This window comes from Callithrix jacchus, chromosome 4 (genome assembly GCF_049354715.1).
Source record: "Callithrix jacchus isolate 240 chromosome 4, calJac240_pri, whole genome shotgun sequence".
NCBI classification, from domain to species: domain Eukaryota; kingdom Metazoa; phylum Chordata; class Mammalia; order Primates; family Cebidae; genus Callithrix; species Callithrix jacchus.
In genome coordinates this window covers 15,167,424-15,182,110 of record NC_133505.1, presented here as the reverse complement: position 1 = coordinate 15,182,110, position 14,687 = coordinate 15,167,424, and the positions used below count along the sequence as shown (strand labels likewise).

The following is a 14,687-nucleotide window of genomic DNA, read 5'->3' as shown; positions in this document are numbered from 1 at the left end:
GTCCTCATGCCACCAGTTGGAAATATCCTGCTTCTAAAAGGTTCAGTGATAGTCAAATCTCAGCATGCTTGAAAGCTGGTTAGATCTGCTGGAAACCTCATTATTTCCAGAAAATATTTTTGAAATGGGAACGTATCACTTTCAGTTATAAGCTGTTGAAGGTTTATGATTAAGTAACTTATGAATAATCAGCAATATGAATAGCTGCCTTGGTCCCCTCCCTCCTTCCACCAGAAGCCCTTCACTGCCAGCTAATGCGATGGGGATGAGAGGCAGATTCTGCTCCTCCCAGGCAGGCTGGTGGTGCAACCCACAGGGATGACACAAGATGGACCTGGAGAAGTTCCTGAGCCCACAAGCTGAAGGAGACGCCGCACGAGAAGGGTCGGAGCAGGGGAGCTGTCAATGTGGGGGCAGCGTGCTGAGTCATCGGAATTTAGTCAGCTTTTCTGAGATTTCACCAGAGATTACATGTTTTAACATGTCTCTTCAATATGAAGAATACTGTATTCGGCGGGTGGGGGGAGCTCTGAGAAAACATTTAAAGCTTAATATGAATAAGTTTATCAGGCTTACCTCTCTTACTGCTTCTCTATGATTAACTGCTCTGTAGATGAAGGGGGAAATGAGCAGAAAGAGAGGCGATGTGGGGGAAAAAAAAGCAGCAGGTCAGGGACAGGATAGCCCTGCTAGGGGGCCTCAGCAGGAGCTTTTGGCCAACTTGAACATGTTGATGCCTTAGCAGAAAGATAAACGAGGACGTGCAAAAGACAAGCATGAGATGCTGAAGATGCGCTACTTCTTATTCAAAACAGTGTTCAGAGATTTTACTCCTCTTCCTGTTTTCTACTGGCTACAACTACATTACGCTCAGTAAAGACATGTAAGAACAGCTTCGCAACAAAACCACCATTCGAGAAGTATCCCGAGGAAGATGCTTTCCCAGCTGCAGATGAAGGACACACAACAGAAACCCGATGGTTCCCCTAAAGAAGCCATGCCATGACCTGTAAACTGCAGTCACCCTTTGCTCAGTGGCCTGCACTCAGCCAACTTCTACTCATCCCCTCCACATCTCAGCTCGGCTGCCCCCTCCTCTGACAGGCCAGGGAGACCCAGGCTCTCTCTCCTCCATGCTCCCACATAACTGGTACATCTCCATTGTTGCCACATGCCTGCTCCTATTGTTTCACTGGATGCCACCTTCCTCGAGAGCAGGCACTGTCTTTCAACATGGCAGCTTTAGTGCCCATCATGAAGTTGGCGCTCAGCAACGGTCTGATGAAGATACTGGTAGCAATCACTACATGGGGACTGCACATAAATGCCAGATATCAGGAGCAGCCTCACTGGTGTATAGGAGTAGGCCTTCAACTGGCTGCTTGATGGCAAAGTTGCAGCCAGGAGTCACAGCAGGCCAGACGTCTGAGGTGCAGTGATGCAGAAGATAACAGCACACAGCAGCTCAGGAAACAGTAGCACAGCTGACAGTAAACACCAGCACGTGATTCTATGTGCTGGAAACAAACAAGTATAATCCTCATGGCTAAAAGTGGGAGCAGAAGTGGCTACAAGGGGCTCTCAGGAACAGGCAACAGACCATGACATCATACTGGTCCATGGAATCAGTGCAGGAGGTCTCCAAAAACACCTGCACATAAGATTCAGTCAAAAAAAAAGTGATGTTACCCAAGCGCTATGGAAAAGCTGGCCAGGAAATCTGTAATGTATTAGAAATAGCATGCCAAAAATAGATCACACCCAAGTCATCAATAAAATACATCCTCTGAACTCCTCCCCCGAATTCATATTCACAAAATGATGCCATGAACCTTTCTTTGGGGTTGGCCAGAACTGAAAGTAGGCAGAGAAGCTGAAGGAATATTGAGGGTTTATTTAGAATAGCACACAACCTATAAGCTGATATTATCAATTCAATGAAAGGTTCAACACAGCCAAGATATTACAGGAATTCCCTTACTTACACCCAATCAGAATGACAGCACAGCTGGGTGAAGTGGTTCACATCTCTAATTCCAGTACTTTGGGAGGCCAAAGCAGGAAGACTGCTTGAGATCAGGGGTTCAAGACCAGCCTGGCCAACACAGCGAGATCCCTATTCTCTATTTTCTCATTTAAAAAAAAAAAAGCAATTAATATACAAGAAGCCTTTTATTTTGTAAGAAAAGTCTAACTAAACAACTGAGTTAACATTCTTAAACTAAGACCCATATTGTTTTTGAAAACTGTGATGTGATAATGTCCTTTTCATGAACTCTCTTGATAACATGTTGATATTCCTTAGATTGAAGATTTGCCTATCAATCCAATACACAGAAATAAGTTATTTTCATGAAATACTTTGAGGTCTTCTATGTTCTAAGCACAAAATAGGAACTCAAAGTGATTGTGATATGAGTGAAAAATGGTTAATTAAAAAGTAAGAGTGACAGGACATAAGATTCAGGAAATATCCACTCAAGGAAAAAGTTTAAGCTCAAATGATGGTTTCATTGCTTAGTTTTTTTGGTGTACCATCATAAACAGGAGAGGGGAGAAAAGTCCAAAAACAATTGCCAACTTACGAAAAAAGCAGTTTGCTTGATTAAGTAAAACAAGTTTATGAGATGGTTTGTAAAACATCAGGAATACTGCCCTGTTATAATATTTGCATATCCTTAATATGTTAGTATATAAAAAAGGTCCTGGATGAAAATACACGATTTTTAGACATTTTAAAACATAAGCTGCATATTATGAAAGATGGTACCATACAAGATAGATATTCTGTTTGAAATTCGGATAAGATGGAACCACACAGCATTCCAGGGAGATGGTAAGTTATTTGATTCGCATTTTGACGTAAACTGTTTTAGGTCTTCCAAAGTCATTTATGTATCTTTCCTCACAAGCAGAGGGACAACTTCATTCTATTCTTCATGTGCAAAGCAGTTCAATGCTCTTGGCAACAAGTGAGCCTTTTTTTTTTTTTTTTTTGCCTCAGAGCTTTGCTATTTCTTAAATTTTCTTATAAAACCCCATGCAGCTTCCTTAGAAGCAGATCCAGAGCCTGAGAGCTAACTTCTTAAACTGTTTTCATTTTTCCTTCCTTTCCTAAGCCTAATTCCTTTCATTTATGATCACGGGTGATGGGGTTCAGCACACGATATCCCAAAATATGGCATTGTGGCATATGACATACTTTAGGCTGAAAGAATCTGAGAAAACCACAGAAACAGGAGGGTCGCTCTCACCTTCCCCTTGCCCTTCCTTCCCTGAAACAGGCATAAAAACCTAGGAAGGATCTTCTGGATTTCTCCTGAAGCAGGAATAAGACCCTCATGTGAGAGGTACCCACCATAAACTTGGAGAGAAAGAACATCCTCATCTCTGAAGATGCAGGGATATGGAGAGGAATCTAAATAAACAGATCTTGCTAAGCTGCCCGTTTACTGCCATTAGATCATACTCTTTGTCCAGTCGTATTTCAACACAGTTGTCCACTCTTCATCAGATCTAGCATGAAAATACACAGTTTCTGTTTCTTTGGGTGTTCATTTTGGAAGGCTCCCATGTCACATAAAACTTACATTAAATTTGTATGCTTTTTTCTTCTTTTCCTTTTTCTTCTTGAGATACAGTCTGTGTTGCCTAGGCTGGTCTTGAACTCTTGGTCTCAAGTGATCCTCCCACCCCTGCCGCCCAAGTAGCTGGAAGTACAGGTGCACACCACTATGCCCAGTGGCTTTTTTATTAATCTGCCTTTTGTTATAGGGGTCTTAGCCATGAATCTAGGATGGGTGAGGGAAAGATATTTTTCTTCCTGTCAACTGAAGAATGACAAGGTTAATAAACCTGGAAAGGAGAGATTTATTTCTCATGAAGGGTTGCAGCCTGTAGGGTGGCCATTCTAACAGGTTGGGAAGCACAGCCTTAGGCCAGAAGCCAGACACAAACACTTTGAGGGAGGGGCAAAGAGAACAGAAATTCATGCTAAGCAGGTGGCCAAATGTACATATTCAATAAGTTGTCAGAGAAGTCATGAATATTTACAAAAGGAGAAAAGTGCACACATGCAGTGGAGCTTCATGTTCCCTCATGGGACCCATGTATAAAAAAATGGTGACACTAGCAAGATCCAAGGGTGGATTGCTCCTCTCTGATGTCAAAAGGTGAAGACGACGACCACAACCCTTGCTGTGCAGTCTGTAGACTGGCCCAAAGCATTTTGTGGTTGGTGGTCTCTTATGGGAAAAAATGCTGCTCAGTTGTGCGAAAATAGCAAAAAGGAAGAAGCAGTGTCAGGTGGTTGGTTTAAATCAGCAGTGGAGTCTTTTGAAAGGGCTGGTTTCTCCTCAGCCCTTAGGTAAGAAAGCCTAACTGTGGTTAGCAAGAGATGGTCAGAAGCATATCTGACCTCCTATCCCATCATGGCTAAGAACTCAGTTTTCAAGGTTACTCTGGTTCCCTTTGGCTAAGAGGAGGTCTGTACAGTCAGTTACGGGGCTTAGGATTTTATATTTATTTCTTACTCCCCTATATAAATATGCACACATAAGATAAACACTTTCCAATTTGCTAGAATCTCTTATTTTTGATGGTCAAAAAGGTCCTACATTTACCATTCAGGATGTTAAGAATCTAAAATGATTCAGCAATATTGTCAAAGGCTTTAGAACCAGAGCAATTCCATCTTGAATAGAGGCTGGTTAAAACAAGACTCAGGCTTCTTGGGCTGCATTTTCAGGGTGCTTAGGCATTCATAGTCATAGGATGATATAGGAATTCAGCAGGACTGGTATCACAAGACACAGGTAATAAAGACCCTGCTGATAAAACAGGATGTAAAGAAGCTGGCCAAAACCCACCAAATCCCAGATGGTGATGACAGTGACCTCTGGTTGTCCTCACTGCTCCATTATACACTAGTTATAATGCATTAGCATGCTGAAAGATACTACCGCTGATGCTATTCCAGTTTACAAATGCTATGGCATTGTTCAGAAGTTTCTCTACATGGTCTAAAAAGGGGAAGAACCCTCAGTTCCAGGAAAGCCCCATCCCTTTCCCAGAAACACTAATGAATAATCTTCTCCTTGTTTAGCATATGACCAAGAAATAACCATAAAAATAACTAACCAGCAGTCCTTGGGGGTGCTCTGTCTATGGAGTCACTATTCTTTTGTTTCTCTTCTAATAAACTTGCATTCATGGGGGCGGGAGGGTGGGTAGGGGAGGGACAGCATTAGAAGAAATACCTAATGTGATGATGGGATGATGAGTGCAGCAAACCACCATGGCATGTGTATACCTACGTAACAGACCTGCACATTCTGCACATGCATCCCAGAACTTAAAGTCTAATTTTTAAAAAAAGTTGCTTTTACTTTACTCTTTTAATTTGCCTTAAATTCTTTCCTGCACAAGATCCAAGAACCCTCTCTTTGGGTCTGGACTGGAACCCACTTCCAGTAACATCTTCCTGGCAAACCACTGAGCAACGATACTGGAGAAACCCCTGACCCAAACCCCTGCAGAATAAACTGCACCACTAATTGGCCAACTTTGGGTAAGTGGTGAGGTATTTTGTCTAGGGTAAAAACAGAATTAGGTTAGAGGCCCAACTTAGCAGGGTTAGCATCCTTCCTAAGAAATAGGGGGTTTAAGGTCTTTGGATTAATCCCCGGGTTAAATGCCCAATTTAGCAGGGTTAAAGTCCCTCCTAAGAAATAGGGGGTTAACTCTGGATTAATTTGCCTTGTGCTCTTTGCTGTTGGATGTGGGTAACGGAATTAGGCATGTAGAGAAGCGCATGGGACATGGGGAGCTTTTTCTTCTCAAAGGAGAAACTTAAGAGCTGATGGGGAGACTGGAGATCAAGATCTCTTTGTGGCTGACAAGCAGCTGCCTGACCTTTTGATTCAGTGTCACTGCTCTGGGTGAGTCTTTCCCTGGCCTCCCTGTGCTCCTCATCTGCTGAACCCCACTTCACGCAATGCTTCCCTCTTTCCCCTCTCTCGCACACACACCCTTTTCTGTGTGTCACCCTATCTTTTCTGTCACTCAGGGTGACTGACTTTCTGCTCTTCCATCCTGCCCAGCGACCACATGTTGAATCTCCTGGTCAGAGGTTGTACCCCAGTTTGAATGAATTAAATGCTTTAAGGTCATAAACTGCTTCTTTGACTAGACACGTGTTCACCTTGACTACTTTGGAGCCATTAGATTCCAGATAAGGCCTGGGGAGCTGTGGAGTTGGCCATGCACCCTGGGTATGCTACGAAGCATCAGACCTTGTCTGTACTTCTGTCTGGTGTCCTAGGTTCCACACTTGGTACATAAATAAAATCACTTAACAGGATTTTTACCAAAAATAAAAGTTGCTAAGAGTTAATACTGTAACATATGTCACTGAGATAACTGGATAAACAGTTTTACATGTAAGGTGTGTAAAAAACAGAATGAAGTTTTGGTAAAATATTATAAGGCATGGGGATGTGGATATTTTTGACTGGTTTAGAAGGTTAGGTTTGTTTCAAGTTAGATATGATAAAGTTGAAGGTTTGAGCAAGTTGTGAAAGGTTTGTGAAAGACTAACCCTGGAAAAGAAATTGTGTGTGTAGAATGTTCATTGCAGCACTGTTTACAATAGCAAAGACCTGGAACCAACCCAAATGCCCATCAATGATAGACTGGTCAGGGAAAATGTGGCACATATACATCATGGAATACTATGCAGCCATCAAAAACGATGAGTTTGTGCCCTTTGTAGGGACATGGATGAACCTGGAAACCATCATTCTCAGCAAACTGATATAAGAACAGAAAATCAAACACCGCATGTTCTCGCTCATAGGCGGGTGTTGAACAATGAGAACACATGGACACAGGGAGGGGAGCATCACACACTGGGGTCTGTTGGGGGAAAATAGGGGAGGGACAGTGGAGGTGGGGAGTTGAGGAGAGAGCATGGGGAGAAATGCCAGATATAGGTGAAGGGGAGGAAGGCAGCAAATCACACTGCCATGTGTGTACCTATGCAACAATCTTTCATGTTCTTCACATGTACCCCAAAACCTAAAATGCAAAAAAAAAAAAAATTCCGTGTGTAAACATATTAAAGTTAAACGGGTAATATTGTTTAATATTAATTGAACTTTGAAATAAAAGCAGTGATGTTTTCTTAGAACATTAATCTTTTATTTTTAACAGAAAATTGTAACAGTTTATAAAAGGTTTACAGGAATATTACCTTATGGTCAAACTGATTAAGACTGGATAAATTTATCTAAAGGTTTTACTAAGAATTGGGTTTAACATTCGTAGTACACTAATGCAAAGGTAAAATTTGGCCTTGTCTCTTGAACAAGATTTTCATGTAATATTTAAAGGTAATAAGATCTTTTGGTTTGCCTATGCTACAGAAAAAAGGCAAGAAGAAAAGAGATTGTTTGGAAAATTAAGTTCTCTTGTACTAATGGGTGAAGGTTTTTGTCTTTTTAAAATCTTTATCATTTTGGCTAAATAAATGACTTACTGTTAAGCTGGGATTCTATTTTATAATAACAAATGTTTTAAACCTTTGATATTTGACAAACTTTCAAAGTCAAATTATAAATTATGTCTTTGTCTTAATTAATCTTTTAGATATTAGTCCCCTAAAGTAAAAAATGACATATTTGACTTATTTGGTACGTTAAAATCATACAGGAAGCACTGTTAAATATGAAATGGTATTTGGCTTTCTTAGGATTATATGTGTATAAATATATTATTAGTATGTGTTCCAAAAATACTGGAAACACCTATAATTTTGATATTACTTACTGTACATTATCAATAAATATAGTATGTTAAATTACTGTATGCCACAGAAGTAACCAAATTTCCTTGTCAATTGCATCTTTGATTATGGCTGCCCTAAGACATTTTGTCATTCACAGACAATTGTCTTGTTTTGATCCTCTTCAAAAGATGGTTTATAATCAACTATAAGACTCTGATGAGTACTCTTAAATGAAGGTCTCTGGTAACTTTGCAAAGTATGCCAATAAAATAGAAAAGAACTTCCAACACTCTCTTGAAAAACTAATGTATTCATAAATATTTAGCAAAACAGGAATTACATAAACTGAATTAAAGACTGAAATAATCTGTTTATGACTTTCTGCTTGAAACATTGCCCATCCTTTCTGTTTTGTTTTTCAGAGCTAAAAAATCTTTTCTTTTGAGCTATTTACAGTTTTTATTAGGCTGATACAAAAGAAATTTCAGTTTTTGCACTGTTGGAGATTGCTGTTTGATATTGCAGTACATTCTTAAATAGCTGTGGTTACTTTACAGGTAATTTTAATGGGCATTTCTCGCTTTATATGTTTTTATTAATGATTTACTACTTGCTGTTTATCTTTATTTTAGACTATGGAAATGATATTAAACAAAAAGCAAATTTGAGCTATTTTCTTATTCATGTTCAAAATGGGTCTAAAGCAGTGGAGACAACTTGCAACAACAACAATGCATTTGGCCTAGGAACTGCTAATGAACTTACAGAGCAGTGGGGGTTCAAGAAGTTTTGCAAAGGAGACAAGAGGCTTGAAGATGAGGTGTGTAGTGGCCAGCTATCGGAAGTGGACCATGACTAGTTGAAAGCAATCATCACAGCTGATCCTCTTACAACTACACAAGAAGTTGCCAAAGAGCTCAGTATCAACCATTCCATGGTCATTTAGCATTCAAAGCAAATTGGAAAGGTAAAAAAGCTTGATAAGTGGGTGCCTTATGAGCTAAGTGAAAATTTTTAAAAAATTGTCATTTTGAAGTGTTGTCTTATTCTACACAACAACAAACCATTTCTCGATCAGATTGTGATGTGTGATGAAAAGAAGATTTTACACAGCAACCAATGACAACCAGATCAGTGGCTAGACTGAGAAGAAGCTCCAAAGCACTCCCCAAAGTCAAATGTGCACCCCCCCCCCAAAAAAAAAGATCACGGTCACTATATGGTGGTCAGCTGCTGGTCTGATGCACTACAGCTTTCTGAATTCCAGCAAAACCATTACATATGAGAAGTATGCTCAGCAAATCAATGAGATGCCCTGAAAACTGCAACAGCAGCAGCTGGCATTGGTCAATAGAAAGGGCTTAATTCTTCTCCAAAACAATGTCCAACTGCACACAATGCTTCCAGAGTTGAATGAATTGAGCTATAAAGTTTTGCCTCATCTGCAATGTTCACTTGACCTCTCGCCAACTGACTACTACTGCTTCAAGCATCTTGACAACTTTTTTGCAAGAAAAACACTTCCATAACCAGTGGAATGCAGAAAATGCTTCCCAAGAGTGTGTCAAATCCCAAAGCATAGATTTTTATGCTACAGGAATAAACTTATTTCTCATTGGCCAGACTGTGTTGAATGTAATGCTTATTACTTTGATTAATAAAGACGTGTTTGGGCCTAGTTATAAAGATTTATAATTCATGGTGTGAAATTGCAACTATTTTTTGTACCAATTGGGTAAAGTGTACTCCTATAAACAAAATTTGAAGCATAGTTGTCTCTACCCAATTTCTTCAGAATTTGGAAACTATTTGTATTTGTAGTTTATAGCAATATAATTATTTGCGTAAGTGCAATAAGAATCTGTTTTCTTTTGTAACGGCACAGCTGGAGAAACTGGTTATTTTACCAAGGCTTTGACTGAAATGGCATGCTTCAAATATAAACAGACTGCTTTAAAGAATCAAAGTTGAATTACAGAGCCAATAAAAGCTTGGGAAAACTGGCCTCCAACCTTGTCTACACAGTCCCTGTATAGGGTTCCTGACCTGTTGTAACTAAAGAATGTCACTTTCTGACAGGCCCAGGAGGCCCAGGCTACCTTGGGACCCTGAGAAAAGGAAACAATTTGTCCAACTCACACAGGTATTTGCAAGCACAAACGCCTGGCTAGGGTCAAATCTTTAAAAAGAGGTCTAATCTAAAATTCCTTATGGAAGAAAGTTCCATCAAAGCCAATTTAAAAAGAGACTATATAACAAAAATTATTCTTGCTGCACTTTATACAAATCATCAGGCCAGGAATAAAAAGACTAAAGTTTATTTTGCAAACAAATCAAGCTTATCACACTTTTTGTCTTTAGTAAAAATGGGAGACTAGAAAGAGAAAAATTATGTTTCAATAACTATAGTACACCTGTTATTAGAATGTAGTCGTGTCTATTGTTTTTGAGTATTTTTCCTGCAATTTAGACTGACCCAGCTTATTCCTGTGAACCAGCCAGTGATCTCTGGATATAGCTCAGAAGGAAGAAACAAGAAGAACAGGTAATATAAAAATCTGGATCAGTATCATAATTCTGGGCACATACTGAAATCAGCTAGCCACTCCATGTCAGCTTGGTTCCAACTGCCCAGTTTATGGAAAGCCTTCTTATTTAGTTTACTTGAGATAATTGTAATTATTTTGCTTTACTCTTGCAGAACACATTGTCACTGTGCTCTTTGTGCAGGAATGAAGGAAAAGCTTACTGAATCTTAAACTCAACGCTTATTAGTCTTCTCAATATCACCTTTTGTCAGAACTCACTCAGAGTTATGAATGGCCCTCACCATACAGATGCTTTCTGACCAAGTACCTTGTGAATACCAGAGATCCTAATAGTTGGGGGGGAATAACATCACCCCTATTCAGCCTAAAGAAGATGGATCTTCATCCCTTTATAACCCTTAGAGCTAAAATTTCCTTGTCAAAAGGAAGGAGGAGAAAATATGTCAGAGGTATTGACTGATACCTTAGATTTCTCTAAAAAAGCTGTAAGCCAACCACCTCAAGCAAATGTTCTCAGGACCTCTTGAGACTGTGTCTAGGGCCATGGCCACTCATATTTAGCTCAGAATAAACCTCTTTAAATAGTTTATGGAGCTGGATTATTTCACCACAAAACAATAATGTTTAATCTCCTGCTTCACCACTTACTAGCTGGATAATTTTGGAAAGTTATTAAAATCTCTCGAATTCAATAACATAGGAACACGAACACTACAGGTTGCTGTGAGGATTAATGATAATATATGCATAATATAGCTTATGCCCCTGATGGGGTTCAGGACATGCTAACCCAAAATATGGTATACCTTGGCATTTGAGAAAACAGCAGAATCAGTAAGGCCACTCTCACCTTCTCTACCCTTTCCCCCTGTAGCAGTCCATAAAATAATTCTCTGACTTTCCCCTGAAATAGGTCCAAGACCCTCTTTAGAGAGGTATCCTGTGTATACCTGGAATAAAGGAATTGTTCCTATCCCTGAAGAAAAAAATCTGAACAGGTCTTCCTAAGTTTCCCCCCGCCCCCATTTATTACTGAAAGAATATTAGAAATATCCTTTCATCCTCCAATCATATTTCTCCATGAATCTCCACTCTTCATCAAAGTTAACATAGAAACACACGGGTGTCTGTTTGTTTTATCTTAATTTCTGAAGGTTCCTATGTCATGTAAAACTTGTATTAAATTAATTTGCTTTTCTTTTGTTCATCTCCTTTTGTTTTAGGAGTCTCAGCCAGAATCTTGTATGGAAAAGAAAAAGATAATACCATTGACTCTTAAACAACATGGATTTGAACTGGGCAAGTCCATTTATACATGAATTTTTTTCAATAAAAGTTATACCAAGTGTATCTGCCTCTCCCTCTACCTTTGCCACCCCTCAGTCAGCAAAACCAACTCCTCCTCCTCCTCCTTCTACTCAACATGAAACAAGGAAGATGAAGATCTCCACAGTCCACTTCCACTTAATAAGTAGTAAATATATATTTTTTTGTCCTTGTAATTTTCTTTTTCTTTTTTGTCTGTTTTTGAGACAGAGTCTCACTCTGTCACCAAGGCAGGAATGCAATGGTGCAATTTTTTTTTTTTTTTAATTTTTTTTTCAAAGTCTCACTCTGTTGCCCAGGCTGGAGTGGAGTGGTGTGATGTCAGCTCACTGCAGCCTCCACCTCCCAGGCTCAAGCCATCTTCCTACTGCAATCTCCTGGGTAGCTGGGACTACAGGTGCATGCCATAATGCCTAGCTAATTAAAAAAAAATTTTTTTTGTAGAGATGGGGTTTCATCATGTTGCCCAGGCTAGAAATTCATTTTTAAAAACCTGACTTTCATTTGGGAAACCTTTACAGACACCAATATGTAAATAATCTGGTTTTACTTTGATACTTCAAATACACAACGAATTAGAACTATACAGCTGAATCACCTACAGCATCTCCAAAGAGCCTGTACTTTCTGTAAAATACATGTACAAGATACGAGTAAATCCAAGTAATTAATTGTAAAGATCTGAGAAGGAAACACACATGGCTAATGCTGGGGCCCAGAAAAAGATACTCCAAAGCATAGCACCTTGGCCTATTGAATGCTTCACAGGGAAAGATGTTGGAAGGGCCTACGAAAAAAATTCTCTATGACCTTCTCCTGTCCTCCTTTCTCCAGCCCTTCTTCCTCCCACAAAGCAAGTCACAGAAATCAGAATTCCTCTTCCCCAAGAAGTCATAGACATTAGAACTCCCCTTTCCCCAAAGCAAGCTATTAAAACCTAGAGAAGTACTCTCCTCTTTCTCTCTTGAAGACCCTTATTCCAGAGGGGTCCTGCCCTATACCCGGGAGGAAGGAATGCTGTATTGAGAGCCTGCTGGAGCCTGCAGCACTTCTATTTTGTCCTGCTCTATTTAAATAAAGATTATTTCTGATAAACAACAGTTTCTTGCAAATCTTGTAGTAGCATTGGAAAGGTAGCAGGTGGGTGGCAGAAAATCTGCTGCTTTGTGCCTTCCCTGCACAAGATGGGGTCTGTGCACACCTTAGTTTATTCGGCATGCAGTCACGTGGTCCTCGAAGTTACTCAGAAAAACTGAAAGAAAAAGACCTCAGAGAAGCATCAGGATGACCCCACCTGCAGCAAATCATTCCCAGTGTCTCTGCAGGGCTGAGGCTCTGAGTGGGTGCAGGACAGGGTCCCACACATTGCACATGGCCTCCCCACACTCACACTGCCTGGTGAGCATTTTCAGAAGGACCAATGACCCCTTCAGGTCCCATCTGTCCATGTTAATCATCCTGAGGGGTTCCCAGGAAAAGTCCTGGGAACCAAACTGTGCTGGAGTCACAGGGGCAGGGGTGTGGTCCCCAAAGCACCTGAGGGGCTGGGTTCCTGGATGTCTAGTGTTGTATTGGTCTTTCTGCTGTGAACAGTTTCCCCTTTTCGATAACAGCAGCACGAACCAGTCCCCCTCAGAGGCCTGATGGAAAGTGAGCCTTCAGCCTGGCCCAGGTTGAAGGGGTGATTTTGAAATAGGCAAGTGTCCTGGGTGTGATGAGATGGTTGATGGCAAGACCCAGCAGCCCTGTGGGATGGAAGGGGTGATGGTAACGGGGGCTTTCATAAGGCAGGTTCCAGCTTCCCAGGAACCCGGTGCTTCTGTGCCAGGCAGTGAACTCTGACTTTGGCCTTTCCTGAAGCCAGGAAGTTGTTTCCTGCTGCTGCGAGCCTTCAAGGGCTACCTCCATGAACCAGGCAAAGCCAAAAGCAAACCCGAGTATCAGGATGGCAGGAGACCCACGGTAAGGGCACCTCTAGCCCATACACTGTGCGGCACCATCAGAGTCCCCACCAGGCACCAAGCACTGGATCAACCCAGACCTCGCTGGTTCCGGGGAAAGTCTCTGAAGCTGGCCTGACTGCAACACTCCTCAACCACGCGGAACCACCCCTTCTAACAGAGGAAAGCAGGTCTTGGGCTCACAGCAGCTCAAAGACCACAGCACAACAGTGGTTTAATGACATGCGGCGGGGGGGGGGGGGTGTCACTGCCACTGTTGTATCAAACCAATGAGCTTTCAGCTGCCTTGAGTTGATGACTTAGAGAGGGTTTGTTACACGTTCCATATTAAGAACTCCCTTCTATAATAAGTTCTGTATTTGTGATTACATCATAACCCATTGTGCAGATATGCAGCCATGTCTGAGGGTTTGTTTTTACTCTTTTCATTCTATTCTTCCCTATATTTTTGAAAGAACAAAAACATTTTGATCATCCAAACACTGATTAGAAAAGAACGGCGAAAGTACAAATGACGACATAAAAATAATCAGCCAGCCTCCCTGTCAACATGGGGAAATAGAAAAAGTGAGAATAGAATAAGATAATGGAAAGCAGAACACTAAATTCTTCCATGCCACGAGCATAGATAAGTCAACACTTGCAAGAATAGGGAGAGGGTCAAGAAATCAACCTGGGGAAACAGAGAAAGGTGCAACCTCTTTACAAGCAATTTTCTTGATTGTTGTTAGAGTGCTGCTTATGTAATAATATTTTAGTTTTAATGGAAAGATTGACAGAAAGGAAACCATTAGGTGACAGTGTGGGTAGTTTGTGGACATGGAATGAAAATCATAAAGGTAACCTGGGTGCGGAGGGTCACACCGGTAATGCCAGCACTTTGAGAGGCCAGGGCGGGTGGATCCTGTGAGCCCAGGAGTTCGAGACCAGCTGGGCAACATGGTGAGATCCCATCTCTACAAAAAAATACAAAAATTAGCCAGGTGTAGTGGTGTGCGCAGCCAGGTGGTGGTAGTCACAGCTACTCCGGAGGCTGAGTTGGGAGGATCACTTAAGCCCAGGAGG

General features: G+C 40.9%; 1 protein-coding gene and 1 long non-coding RNA gene across 12 annotated transcripts in view; one reads left to right on the top strand and one right to left on the bottom strand.

Moving 5' to 3' along the window:
- DTNBP1 (dystrobrevin binding protein 1) overlaps nucleotides 1-14,687 on the bottom strand; it is a 161,703-nt gene that overhangs the window by 23,724 nt on the left and 123,292 nt on the right. The window lies entirely within an intron of this gene.
- LOC144582025 (uncharacterized) lies at nucleotides 5,756-9,408 on the top strand. The gene is made up of 2 exons (XR_013533715.1): nucleotides 5,756-5,939; nucleotides 8,419-9,408. It is a non-coding gene; the product is annotated as an uncharacterized LOC144582025 (long non-coding RNA).